General features: G+C 38.7%; 1 protein-coding gene across 9 annotated transcripts in view; it reads right to left on the bottom strand.

Annotated features, from left to right (window-relative positions):
* LOC129732797 (voltage-dependent calcium channel type A subunit alpha-1-like) overlaps window positions 1-14,014 on the bottom strand; it is a 126,945-nt gene extending 112,931 nt beyond the window's left edge. For 8 of the 9 annotated variants that reach the window (XM_055694053.1, XM_055694054.1, XM_055694045.1 and 5 more), the window contains exon 1: window positions 12,709-14,013. The gene's annotated coding sequence lies outside the window, so the exon portion shown is untranslated. Of the gene's footprint in view, window positions 1-12,708 lie in introns of all 9 variants that reach the window. The other variant, XM_055694046.1, reaches the window with a different exon arrangement.
* Window positions 14,015-14,381: the final 367 nt, after the last annotated feature.

Here is a 14,381-nt window from a genome sequence, read left to right as displayed (position 1 = left end):
ATGGTCTAAAGGTATTCTTGACAATCCACAGTAACTGTAGGTGGGTATATTTAAAGAAGAACAATATAACAAATGTTTGTTATAAATCTTGTGATGAACATATTTTAATCAAATCATAACCAAATCTTAATCAATTTAATCAATACAATTTACAACTGGCGAAAATTGAATCTAGAAGAGGCGTATCGAAATCTCGTTCATCCTGCCAATATAACTAATCACAACTCCCTGAAGTAGACTAATATTCTACTGGCCATTTTTATTGTAATGATTTGTTTTGTGAAGATAAAGGAGCCCTCGTTCCATCTGCCTTCTGCATTTCAATTGCAATTTCTTTTTGTTTTGTTTCTAATTACTGCAGCTTATATCATTTTCTGTTTGTTTTATTTATTCTGAGAATATTTCCCCATAAAACGAATATACTAGAAATTGTATGGACAAACATCAAACCCATATCAATCCTAGTACCCTTACTAACACGCAGAGAATCCATCCCCAGGATACCTATAACTCGGTGACGGAATCGTGAAAGGAATCGCAAACACGATCCGGAGGATTCCCACTCGCGATTCTTATTTCAAGAATCCTTGAGCTATATACAGGGCATTCCTGAGGATTCTTTTTCAGGAATCCTTTTCAAGGCCGCTCAGGAATCCAATGTGAGGAATCCTAGAGAATCTATGCGAATCGTATGTGTTCGTCCGGGTATCGTGATACATTTTTAAACGAGGTTTAAGGCGCCAAAAACCATTCTTTTATCAAATTTAAACTCATATTTATTGTAGGAGGCATACGTAAAATTGTGATCTACATAATCTTTTGTTTGATTCAATCAAAATGCAGAATAAATATCTTGGTTTTCTCGAAATTTCTAATAATCATGATTCACTCAAAAATAATTTTCAAAGCGGAAATCCATTGCACATTGGGTAAAACGGAATCTGAATCCCGAGCAGTTTCCATGACTTTCTTTTCTGTAATTTTTTCATCACTCATCACGATGCGATGAAGCAAACCCTTCCTTTTTTGTAAACAGAATGAGAATCATCCCACGCGTCAAATGGCAATATGCGATGAAGAGAAATCAGTTTCTTAGCGCTCCAAAATCATTTGATTGTGCGTGCAGTAGGTCGTTTTTTTCTGTCACTTGCCGAAATATTGTGGAACTTTATTTTATTCACAGTAATACAAGAGGATATTTTTTCTTTGCATGTGTTGCAATTTCATTTTAATCTACTTATTGCATGATTCTTGATTTACCTTTATGCGTCTTCAAAAGTCTTACCATATTGATAGACCCAAATAGGTTGAACGAGAATGGAATGTTTTAAATTTTTAAACCCGTATTTTTCGAAACTATCAATTATGAGTTCTGCAAGTTTCCAACAAAAACAACGATATGCCAATGTTGTGACAGTTGGTTCGTTATTCGTTTTGTAAAGGCACTGTGAATCAATCACGGGTGCTGTATTTCCTTACTAAGGAGCTTAGAGTTCCTAAGAGTAAATAGCTTCTTGATATTAAACTCACGATTACTGTAGTACTCAAATGTGGACAACTCATTTTTACATATGGTCATCCATAAAAGGACAGTTGGTTTTAGTTTAGAAAAAACTTGCCTGTCGACGGTGCTCTTCACACAAAAGGTAGATCCAAAATCATCCTCTTGCAACAGTGATCGCATATACCATTGTCGTTTTTGATCAGTTAAGTTTAACCCTTTAAATTTTAAATTTTAGTGCAACGTAAGAACTCGCGAATAAATATTAAACGGGACACAAACACTTATGGTTCTTACAATGTAAAAAAAATTTTACCTTTTTTACCGACCGGTTTCGGGTAAGCTGTTACAGTAGGACATCGCCCCGTAGATGGGTAACAGCTTACCCGAAACCGGTCGGTAAAAGAGGTAAAATTTTTTTACATTGTAAGAACCATAAGTGTTTGTGTCCCGTTTAATATTTATAAGTTTAACCCTTTAAGTTGGGACCGTTTTTCCCACCAACCATTATTAAAATGACTGGTTAGAGCAGAAGCAGGTTCTTATATAGCCCATGAGTGCATTACCAGTTAACTAGAAACAATATTCTGTCGGCCGTGTTAGGGAAATCAGGACATGAGCGACCAAGCAAATCAATCGCAATTGGCGTTTAAAAGATTCGTTAATTAACAAAAGTAAAATAGTTCGAATAATCAAATTACAAATTTCTGCATTTAGGACGATGCATAGATGATTCTCCAATCAATTGCTGTAAAAATGAAGGAAATCGGTTGAAAACTGACTAAGTTTTCACACTCTCGATGTTTTCGATTTTTTAACATATGTTGCCGTAAGACGTAATTTTACGTCAAAAGTTTGACGGCCGAAAGATTTTGATTGCCAGCACTCCCGTTTGTGTGTTGCTGAAATACAGCAGCTTATCGCTAAAGGAATGGCTATTCACAGCAACGCAGCTACCGCTGATTTTGAATTAGCTTTTTTTAATTAGGGATTTCGAGAGTCAAAACATCAAAACTTTGAACACTTTGAGTCACCCCTGAGTCATGTCCGTTTGAGCTTTAAATTATACACAAATCTCTTTTTAGGTCAATAAAATAAATGTACATGGTCGGTAAAATGAAAGAAATCGGCTGGAAATCGACTGAGTTTTAAACATTTGAAAGTGGACATTTTTCGTGACGCTTTCGATGTTTCCGGTTTTTGAAATTGTACTCCTACTCCTTGCCGTAAGATGTAATTGAACGTCAAAAACAACGCTCAGCGTCTCTTGACTTCAAATCATGAGGGACCCAAGTTCCTTGTTTTTGAATCATTCTCAAAGCATGCAATCGCTTGGAAATGGCTTGGTGGGTAAATCCTTATTCCGAGGCAAGCTGTTCTTGCGTTTGGCATGGATCCCCATAAAAAAATTCTTCGAATTTAGCGTTTTCGAAGTTGTTTGGCCTTCCTTCATGCGGACAGTCTTCAACATCGAAATTACCGTCTGTAATGTGACAGAACCAATCACGGCAAGTTGTTTTGTTAAGAGCAGCATTTTCGTAAACTTTGTGTAACTCTCGATGCGCTTTTGGTGCAGTTTTCTGACAAATAGATAAAAATTGACAATAGTTGCGCAGCTAATACATGTTTAAGAAAATATATTTTTTTAAAAAGTGTATTCTCATGAATAATAAAATAGAAAAATTTTGCCAATTTTCAATTTTCCGTCTCTAAACGTCGACGAAACTTTATATAATAGGATTTTTTTGAGGGAAGTGAGCACATCTATAGTGAAAAAATATTTCTAAATTAGCCGATTAGTTTTTTTTAAATTCAATGGATTTCCTTCGCAATCGCATTGCAATCGATTTAAAAATAAGCTACACGTCAACTAAACAAAAGCGAAAATTGTAATTCAAGAATGCTAACTATTGAACTATTGTACCGTAATAAAATCTGAGAGCCGTAAGTAATCTTCAGATGTCACTTTGGATTACGACGACCTGAAATGGCCCTAAAATGGTTCTTTGAAAATCAGAGGATTGAAAAGCGTGTTGTTTGTCATCACCTTGATTCCTAACTAAGTTTTAACATATGGCTTTATAAGAAAAATATTCATTAAAGTGGGGCATCATTATATGAGAAAAAAATTATTTATTTATTTGAATTAATTTAACTGACAAATGTGTTTGTTTTACCCATTCCCGGCGGGGAGAAATCAGATTTTACCTCGAAAAATGACTTTCAAACCCGTATTACTTTTGACACAAACTGTATTGCATGTTGTAGATCGATCTTTTTTCTAACCGTATTGAAGAGTTTCGTTGTTGCAGCAGTCCAGTATGGCGAAGAGTTCGTTGTGAAGCCCGAAAGTTCAAAAGAGACAGCGATCTTGGTGAGTCGATTTCGTTATTAATTATCTTGGCGATAAATACAGTCTGGTGAATTTTTCTTCGTTGTTATAGTGTCTCTAGGCCGAGTAGACGATAACGATCGGAATACGGCGGAAAATTTACGGGATCCCGCCAATGTAGATTTTTTAGCGCAAATCTTTGAAATCTTTTCTGCACATGTTCGATGCGTAAATTCCACACTAGCTGATGAGGGCACTAAATTATAGAAGCATTCTTGATTAAAGACCGTATCAAAGAACAATAAAGTGTTTTAGGGCAGTGAGGATTGTTGGAATATCGAGCATGTGATAAATCCGAGTTGACGTGAACTGCTTCTTCGGTGAAAGGTCATAACTTGACATTTGGAAACCTTAAGGATAAGCCTATTTCGTCGACACCAATCAACAAACGTATCCAATAGCGCTTGTAAACGTTTGCAATCATCAACAGATTGAACTGCTAAGTATAATTTTAGATCGTCAGCATACATTAATTTGCAACCAGCTCCAAGTAGCAAGACGATGTCGCTGAAAAATAAAATGAACAGCAGAGGTCCTAAATTGCTGCCTTGAGGAACACCAGCAACGTTGGTGAACTGGGACGAAAAACTGGCATCAGGCTGCACACGAAGAGTTCTATCTCACAAATAGGAATTGAGCCATTCCGTTACTTTTCGAGTAGCGCATAGCTTATACACTAGATAGCGCAAGGCCAAATTTATGGGCAATCGATTAGTTGTTTCCGTTCGGCGCATTGTATTTCAAAATTGTATAAAGATTTGTATGGGGCAACCTACCTACAGTAGGGTTGGGCTTATTTTAAAAAATGTTCGCGGGACCTGTTTTCCCAGGCAAAAAGACCTCTTTGGGGTTAAATAAGCAACCAAATGCAGAAAATTGTAATCTGATTATTCGAACTATTGCACTTTTGAAAATTGTCAAGCCTCGTCGAAACGCAACTGTCGTCCTCTGGTTGCCCGTTTTATGCTTCTTTCCCTAACAAGGTCGTCAGAATATACCTAGTTGATTAGGAATGCGCACTTTGAGTTTTATGTATAATTCAATCCATGACTGTACCGATATCACATGGACGTTGGATGCTTATCATGGCGAAGAAAGAAAAACCGGGTTTCAATTTCTGGCTGATTGCGCTGGGTTCGTTGATACTTATCTGGTGGCTGTTATGGAGTATTCGGTAGCTGCAGAATTATTAGAAATGGCAGGCGATTCTACTAGAACGAACGGGAGAACTAGAATCATCGGGGAATGGTTATCCGAAATGATGATAATTGAACAAACTTTCCAGTGTTGGTACTGTTGTGAAATATAGTAGCACTTTTTGGTGCTCTATAATTATGTGATTGAAGTAGTTAAGATTTTTCATCATGTGTAACAAACTTAAAACTGCAAATTAAGCATTTGCAAGGTAAGAAAAATTCAACATTGCCTCAAGAACATGTTGGTGGCTCTGAGAAGGGCCGGTTGTAATTCATGCTTGTTCTCTTGCTGGATAGCAGCAGATAACAGAAATGCAGCTATTGCGTCTTAAAACAAAACGGTTATAGTTTGACATCACAGAAGAATTTCGATCTTCATACTCATGCCTACCATCGGCAATATCATACACGCAACAACCTGCTTCCATTCCATTCGATGTCCACAAAAAATAATTTTGTTGTGCCTCCGTATTACGACACTGGGTCAAACTGTGCGAGCTTGAAATTAAGGCGGGGCTATTCAGAAGATAACTCTAAACCAGAATAAAATGAGGTTAATTATGCAAGCGATCATGAAGCATTTATGAATTAACTAATACAATTTCTTTTCATTTTGCATATTTCTTTCAACAGAGTCAACTTAAGCACATCGATTAGTGCGCTTTTGCCGTAGAATTGAGTCCTACGGCAACATATGTAGGGGTACAAATTGTAGAATCGAAAACATCGAGAGCGTCACAAAAATTGCCCACTTTCAAATGTTTTAAACTCAATCCGTTTCCAACGGATTTCGTTCATTTTTAAAGCAAAAATAACATACGAAAAAAATATACGAGAAAATATACCGCTTAACACCATTAAATTAATTAACCCCAATCGAGTGTATTTCCAAACCTATTGCAAAAAAAAATTATTGACATAAGACAGGCTGTCGCAATTCTGCGTTAACCTTGCGGTCGTGTCTTATAAACAATCTCTTCAACTATTTTTTTTGCAAAATCTTTCCTCGTCTGAGAAAGAGTTTTTCTGATAATATGAGCACGGTATCTACAATCAATCAGACGGTTCCGGATGTTTTTAGACCTAACCTTCAATTCAAGTTCCGTTATGTTGGCTATAGATGTGAGGAATGCAACTTTTTACGAATTTCAGTACACGGCGGACATCCCTTGAACTAGTTGTCTTTTCTTCTTTCGTGTTTCTGATTTCTTCTGATACTTCACCGATTTTTTAACTATGTTCTGTGAGCAGTCGATGTTTTCTGCTATTTTTTGTGAAAGTTTCAGCTTTATTTTGTAGTTTTTGATCAGCCGTTTTCATGGGCGCAACTAAAGAAAATTTCTAGGGGGGGCTAGTTTTCATGTATGTCATTTTAAAAAAGAGAAAAAAGAGTTTGAATATGCTTTTTTAATGACGCTTAAAATAGTATCGTAAAAGCAGAAAAAATCACTTCGGGATAGAATCTCCGAAGATGTACTGAATATCTTGAACACATCGTCAACGCCAAGCCTTTTCAGCAACAATGATTCGATATTGAGAAGAGCTAGATTTGGTAAACGGCTGGGCAGTGCTTTTTAATAGTTCACCCGTACTAGTTAGAATAAAATAGACCCCACTGTGGTTCAAGGCATAATGCCCTATTCCTACCTCCACGTGGTACCGACTGGGATACGAGAAACCAAGGAAAGACCGGTGAACCGGTGGGGTAGTTGTTCTCCTTAGAGAGCAGGTTGTCTGCACGTCTACCCCACAGGCTAGGGGCGGCTCAAACAGCGACTGATCCGGACCGGACGGTTGAACTATGAAATGCGGTGTCTCGCCGGCTACATCCATGGCGGCAGCTCCGTCGCAAGACTAGGCATCGCAGCCCTAGTAAGGCAGCATACTGAAATAAACATACTACGGAGAATCAAGAATTCAAAACGAACCGGAACAATCGGCAATGACCCAGCCGACGAAATAAGGACGACGATTAGAAGCTCAGTACATGTAACAGTAGATCGCTTAATGACCCGGATGTCGACCGGATTCAGCTGGATCAGCTAGAACCCCGCCACTTCGACATCGTTGCGCTCCAGGAGCTTTGCCTGAAAGGAGAGAAGGTACGGTGGATTTGTGGCCGCAAGGCACAGTACCACCAAAGCGGCAGGCAATCAGCGACAGGTTGTGTTTGTTGAGAATTAAAGGCCGGTTCCACAACTACACTATTCCCAATGTGCAATGCCCTCACGAAGGAAGACCTGATACAGGGAAAGAAGCGTTCTACGCACAGCTGGAGAAACTCTACGATAGCTGCTCGCGTAGAGATATCAAGATCGTCGTTGGGGACATGAACGGAAGGATAGACTTATATAAGCCGGTTATCGGCCCGCACAGCCTGCTATGCACCAACTTCGCAGTTTCCCGCGGATTAGCAGTCCAAAGTCCCTTCTTACCTCGACCAACGTACAGCAAAACAAATTGACCACGTTCTCAACGACGGCCCGTTCTTCTCAGACATTACAAACGTACGCACCAATCACGGTGATGATCGGACATGACCACTTCGATACAAAAAACTACAAAACCCTGATAACCGGTAGTCCTCTACGGAAGTCCTTTTGATATTTTCGAACAGAAGGTGCCTATCGGCGAACAGAAGGTGACTATCTACGGTGGAGCACAAGCTGACGACGGATAATGGCTACAGCGCATGAACCATGAGCTACAAGCGCTGCTTGGAGAGAACCCCATTGCACACCTGGCGAAAGACATTAGGTTGCGGTGGGCCGGTCACATCGTAAGAATGCCGGACGACAACCATGTGAAATCACTTCTCTTCAGCAACCCTACCGGCACAAGAAATTAAGGGGCGCAGCGTGCATGATGGCTCGACCAGATCGAAAGAGACTTGCGAGTGATGAGACGTCTGGGGAACTGGTGAAACACAGCCCAAAACCGAGTAAACTGGCGACAACTTGATACAGCACGAGTTACTACAGCTCTCGTCTGACTGGTAAGGTGAGTAAGAGAACAAGGGTTGAGAATCGATCCTGGGTGCAGAACTAGTTCTTAGCCAATGAATGACGACATCTCAATTTGTGTGGATTTTGATGCTCTGATAAGTAGTATGGAATGTATATATATTGAATACAATCATTCTCTGGGAAATTCTAGGGGGGGGGCCAAACACGTTCCAGGGGGGATTCAGCCCCCCCTAGCCCCTCCGTAGTTGCGCCCATGGCCGTTTTTATTAGGGCTGGAATGTTAACCGCAGCCCTTTATCAGTAAACAAAAAGCAGCTTATGAAATATTACTTTATCAGTACAGACTCACTGTTTCCACCTACAGAAAACCATAAATCAATATTTTTCAATAAGTAAATTGTATTGATAGTCACGCCACGATGTATAGTTTACTTTAGACCTATCATTTTTTCCACTTAAAATGTTGGTCAATGAAAGTATTTTTTTGCTCACGGACAAAATGCCACGAATTTCGACAGATAGCATTTTTCTATTCATTGCCCATAATGTAAACAACCTCACACAGATATTGCGTTAAAATATACCTGAAACATAATAGGTGACTTTATAAGCAACGCTCACACCTATTATTTTATCCACCACTGTATATCAAGTAATTTTTGACGAAAGACTACATGTTTGTTTTCTATACTTTCTATACTGGTTCCGTCAGATTTCAAACGATAAAAACAGCATGGCCACATGATGGATAACAATAACCAATATGTTTGTTGGATAGATAAAATGTTGGTTACGCTATCACTATTATTCCGTTGCTCAGCGGTAAAAATTGATAAAAAGTTTCAAGGAAAAATTGACGCGAAAAATCAACCAATCACATGCGAGCATGCCTAGCACAGACGACATGAATAGACACCAACCATCAACTGTCACCTATATCACTATCGAAAAAAAATGACCCCGTCCCAACAGGTCAACTTACGTTTTCTTAAATGAACTGAGACTAATTTGAAGTCTTGAAGGTAAAGATTTTTTGAAAAGTTTGAAACAGCTTTCTTTATTGAAGAATTTTTAAACCTACTGTTAGAGCGTAATAAAAACAAATATCTTGAACGAAAACATTCTGTTAAAGGCAACAGTACCGTACAGTACAGGTGAAGCAGATTGCCGCTGGTCTATCATTGCAGCGGTACACGATTTCTAGTCTCGGCAATCAAGGAAAAACTGCAGTACTGCTGCTGATGGTGATCAATAGTTTATGTCATAAATAAGATTACTATAAAAACCATAAATCACTCAACCACAATTGAGCATTTTTGCAACGGTTATAAGTTATAAGTTATTTCTATTCAATTTAATCTTCGATGTTCACCAAATAAATAAAAACCTTAAAAAAATACAAATTTACAAATGACTAAGAGCCGGCGAATGCTTGTGGATTTTTTGTCCATTCACTAAGATTTATTCAGAATCTTTTTTTTGCATTTCAACATTGCTAGATGATGGATTTTTATTCGTATGTTCGTATGTTCAGTTTGCGTTACTTATCGTTACGTAGTGGGGTAGTAAAGACAGTTGCGTAACTGTGATGTTTGCTCGAAATTGAACATTTCGGAGAGGGCCCGGCTGTTCAGCGTTACGTAACTTTAGTAGGAGGGGAGTCATATCGAACGTTACCTATCGGTACATTACGTAATGTGTGTATGACGCTTTAAGTCTTTCAAACTTTAACTTCGTTGTAAATTATTAATTGCTAGGATTTTTTTGAAATTTAGGCACGATACAATTTATGATTTTTTTTTGAAATGTCTTCAATTGTCTTTTTATTGGTAACTCTTTATTGGCTTTGTTGGTTTATATGTAACGGAATCGAAATTATTTCCAGAGTAAGAATCATACAAAAAATTTGATTTAATTAGAGTTAAATAAGGCAAAACCAAATTAACTGAAGTATTGTTGGATTTTTGAGATTTGATTGAATTCGGTTATAGAAGAAATAGAATTAATTCTTATTTAGACGCATTAACCCTTAAAGGCGCGCGACGTTAAAAAATCATCTAAAAACATAAAATTTATGTTTGACAGGTTTACTGCCTTAAAACTAACCAATATGCATAAAAAAATTGAAAGATTTACTTTTTAATGTGCAAATATTACCATGTTGTTTTTAAACAACACTGTGACTTTATCGCAGAATAAAGTCTAAACAATTACTTTTGTTAACAGTAACTTTAAACTTGACCTTTTGTTAGTATAATTACTGATAATTCAGACATTATCACTAACCACTAACCTTATTTTAAAATTAACTTTCAAAGACAGTCACCACCTGTCGGGAATCTCGCCATGTTTTTTTTTTTCGTTTCCGAGACTTTGACAGCAAAAATAAAAACAAAACATTCGAATACAGTACTTCCAGCTGTTAAGTTTTCTTCGTTAGAGTCTAGAGAGCTGTTCTGATGAATTATATTTCTGAAAAATACTAAAATACGTATATTTTAAAACGTTTTGAGTAGTGTTGTTTTAAAACAACATAGCGCATTTAGGGGTTAAGAGAAATTTTTGGTGCTTAGGCAAAAACAATTATACGCTTGTGTCGTTGTGCCATGTCAAATGAATGTTGTTTGAACAAAAAAACACCTCAAAGCATAATCTTGCCAAGTGTGCAAATGTTGCTAAATATATAACCAAAAAAAGACGTTAAGGACAGCCCTAGAATAAAAATACGTAAGTCACTGAAGAAACGAATTAATTCTGTCTCCAGACTCTGTAACCTTTGTACCTAAGTAAAATCCCTCTAATTACAGTGTTTAGTCCCACGTCATCATTTCATACAACTACTAGGACTGTACACCGTGTAGTATTATTTGTTACAATGGTGGTTCTAGTGGTTCTGAAAAGTATTCATTTGCGGTGTTGTGTAGTCTTAGCCACCAGGCTTTCGTTTCATCGGACACGGCTTGCCTGGATAGCGCTTCGAAATTCCCGGGAACGGACAATTCAACTACAATATACTGAAATAGGGTCTATAATTTTAATATTGATTGAAAAGGAAGAGTGGCCTGCTTGTTCGTGCTGGATGAAATCCAAATAGGTACTATGTGAAAATTGTATCACATACTATTAATTATAGTCATTTGCCCAGTTTAAAACGCAAACTTCGCTATTTTTCGCTTCCATACCGAATATCCGGAGTTAGTGCCAAACGTTTGATAGATTGCATTGGTCGGTACAGCTCTGCCATTACTTCTTCTTATTCATCCTGTAGCTTTTTATATGGCACGCGTAGCTTTCTCAGTGAGATGACTATTGGTAAACAATATCGCAGCGACTTTTAATTCATCTTAATATGAGAGATTTACAAAAGACCGATGGTTTTGAAAAAAAAAGAAAATTACTTTTGTCATAAAACATAGCTAAATAAAATGACTGCAAAATATGTTCAAATGAAATGATACTCGATACATCAGATTGATAAAAAAAATACCCTGTCAATATTGATCAACACTAAAGAATACTTTATTGCGGCTGAATATTAAAAATTTATTTTCTGCCACATCACAGAGACACGCGTCACGCAGCTGTTTGATCATCCAGTAAATCTCCACTGCGACGGTTATGTATATGACCTACTGTCTAAGTATATGCTTAGCGTGGCAATCAGTGATAGCATGAGGCAAGAAAACAATCATCGTCAGCGAGCAGAAACAGCAGCGAAAAACAAAAGAACATAACAACGTATGAACCGACCTCCGCGCTAGCCCAGCTGAGAGGAATCACACGGAACAGGTGCTTGATGTGCTGTCAAGCGCATCTTGATTTTGGGTTCAAGTGGGTACATTAAATATGTTAGTAGAACATATTGCCCAATCGGGTTCGTTCCGCAGAGGCTGCGAGTTTGATTTCGGCACGGCTGCCTAAGAGCGATGGTAGCATGTCTGTTATTTTTGATTGACATACTTGCTGTTTGAAGTGTTACGTGATTGCATAGCGAGAGAAAATCATGTCTGTGCTCACAATCAATGGGAAACGTAATTGATTGTAATATAATTGCATTAGGCGCTATTGCAATGAATTCAATCACGTAATTGATGAACGTATGTTTTTTGAATAGCGTGATGTAGCACTAATCCCTTTTATATGCAATTAGAGCTTTAACTAATGTTTTCGATGGGAATCATATACCCGAATATAGATGTACACGGATTGTACTTTTGAAGTTTTAAATACACCACGCGCCTCCTTCATTTTTTTAAATGTTGTAAAAAACTAGCAAGTAGAAGTTAAACACCATGTCACGATTTTTTAATATTAGGAAAAAGCAGCTCGCCAATTGCGTCAAAAAAATATTTTACTCCCTACGATTGTGTTTGATGACTTAATTGTATGTTTCAGAACACTAGCCTAATTAAATTTATACTTCCCGCTTAATATTTCTTTCATATATTCCTATTTTAGTATTTTTGTCGCTTTTAGATAATAGGTAATGAACTAGACTTTTAGAGAATAGATAATGACTAAATTAGAATCAATTTAAGACCAAGAAATACTATGGAAATTCGTTCCACAGAATATATATATCTTTGATTCACAAATATCCCTTCGAGCATTTTCTTTTTCTATTTTTAACCCGCATCAAGGCTTGCGACCTACCTTAAATCAGAAATTCATACATCCAGGTATGATTCAGAAGATAAAAGCCGCTGTCGTCGCCGCAGATGTTCTGTGAATCCGTTTTCCCGACCTCGTTCCAGGAGCAGCCTAATATAGCAAACGATCCGTTGTCGTCCCACTAAACTAATTTTGCCCATACTCTGCACCAGGCTCAGATGTGCAACATGGACAGCGAAGAACAGTCGCCTACCGTTGCTGCTGCTGCCGCTGTATTCTTGTCACCAGAGCGATAATCCACCGAAAACTCCCACCCTCACACGCACACGAACACATACACGCGCGGGTTGAATTCGTCGATAGCTTCCTCTCGGCAACTTCGTTTATCCTGGTTGTGGCCAGCAGAAATATCCGTTCGCTGGCAAGCGGCCAACGGAAATTAATTTTTAATCCTTTTTTCTCCTACCGAGGTGCTGGCGTTTGCTTCCACTATTCGGGATCCACGTTATTTTTTTTTTCGCAAAGTTTTTATTCTTCAGCTTTCCTTAACTGCTTGACTTTTGCTTAGGGGCACACAAATGCTCTATTTTATAAGCACATAACCTTTCCTACTTCTTCACTGCTTGACGATGCCTTCTCGCCTTGGCTCTGCTTGGCGCAAACTTTTGCCGTATAGAACACACAGCTCACTCACTCATACCGAAGCCCACATAACTCACACTACTACACGATATTCTGCAAAATTGGATAATTTTCCCTGGATCTTTACATTCGAAGTTTCCTGCAAATCAGCCACCAACCTTTTCCAAACTCGACAGAGCATTTAACTGATCACAGTAAGTAATTTTTCACATTTTCTAAACATATTTGCCGAGCAAAAGCATTCGATTTTCTATTCCATCCGTAATCCCGAGAACGTTATTCCAAATTGCTTTCACAGAAGCGAAGATCCTCTGCAGTACTTTTTGTTCCCGTGTATCACTTTGCAACAGTTCTGTCCTGCTGAACCTGGCTAGTTTTCCATCTTTTCAGCACAATAAAATGCATCTTTCACTGCGGAATCCACGCCAAGCGACTGCGATCAGCACTATCTTCGTCGGGATCACAATTTTCAGCGAGTTTTGCGCGAAATTCCGGTCCAGTCGGGGGTTGAAAAATTTTTCCTTCCACTAGCTAGACGTTCTGCTGCAGGATCGACCGACCGTTCCGGAACAAAATCAATTCTGCATTTTCTCGGATGTGTGTGCTGCTCTGCTGGCTGCCGTTGCTCGGCTGTGGGTTCTGGGCTTCACTCGTGCTCTCCCAACACGTACACGGTTGTCGGAACCGAACCGAGTTCGGCGCTAGTTCTGCTGGCTGCAGGAATGACGAGAACCTTATTTATACAAGCAACACGCACGTGTACGAGCGAGTGGGACGACCGTTATACCCACACACGTCAAGCATCGAACTCACCGTCTGTTACCCTTCGAACACCATCATGACCAAACAACGGCAGCGATGTGGTGCATCGACTGTTCTATCGTAGTGGGCGGCAAAAAAGGGGGCACTCTGCCAAAAGAGGGGGCGTGAGTGGATAATGGTTGTAAGCTGCAACAGCACCCGCGAGCGGATTGGGAAGCCTGGTTGCCAGATAAAGTTATTCGGAGTTAAATTCATGTGCGTGTACTGCGCAAGTGTTTGATTTTCCCGCGAAATTGTTTTCAACAGAAACT

This window comes from Wyeomyia smithii, chromosome 3, assembly GCF_029784165.1.
Source record: "Wyeomyia smithii strain HCP4-BCI-WySm-NY-G18 chromosome 3, ASM2978416v1, whole genome shotgun sequence".
In the NCBI taxonomy this organism is placed as follows: domain Eukaryota; kingdom Metazoa; phylum Arthropoda; class Insecta; order Diptera; family Culicidae; genus Wyeomyia; species Wyeomyia smithii.
Note: the sequence above shows the minus strand (reverse complement) of the source record. Positions and strands in the feature narration are given on the sequence as shown.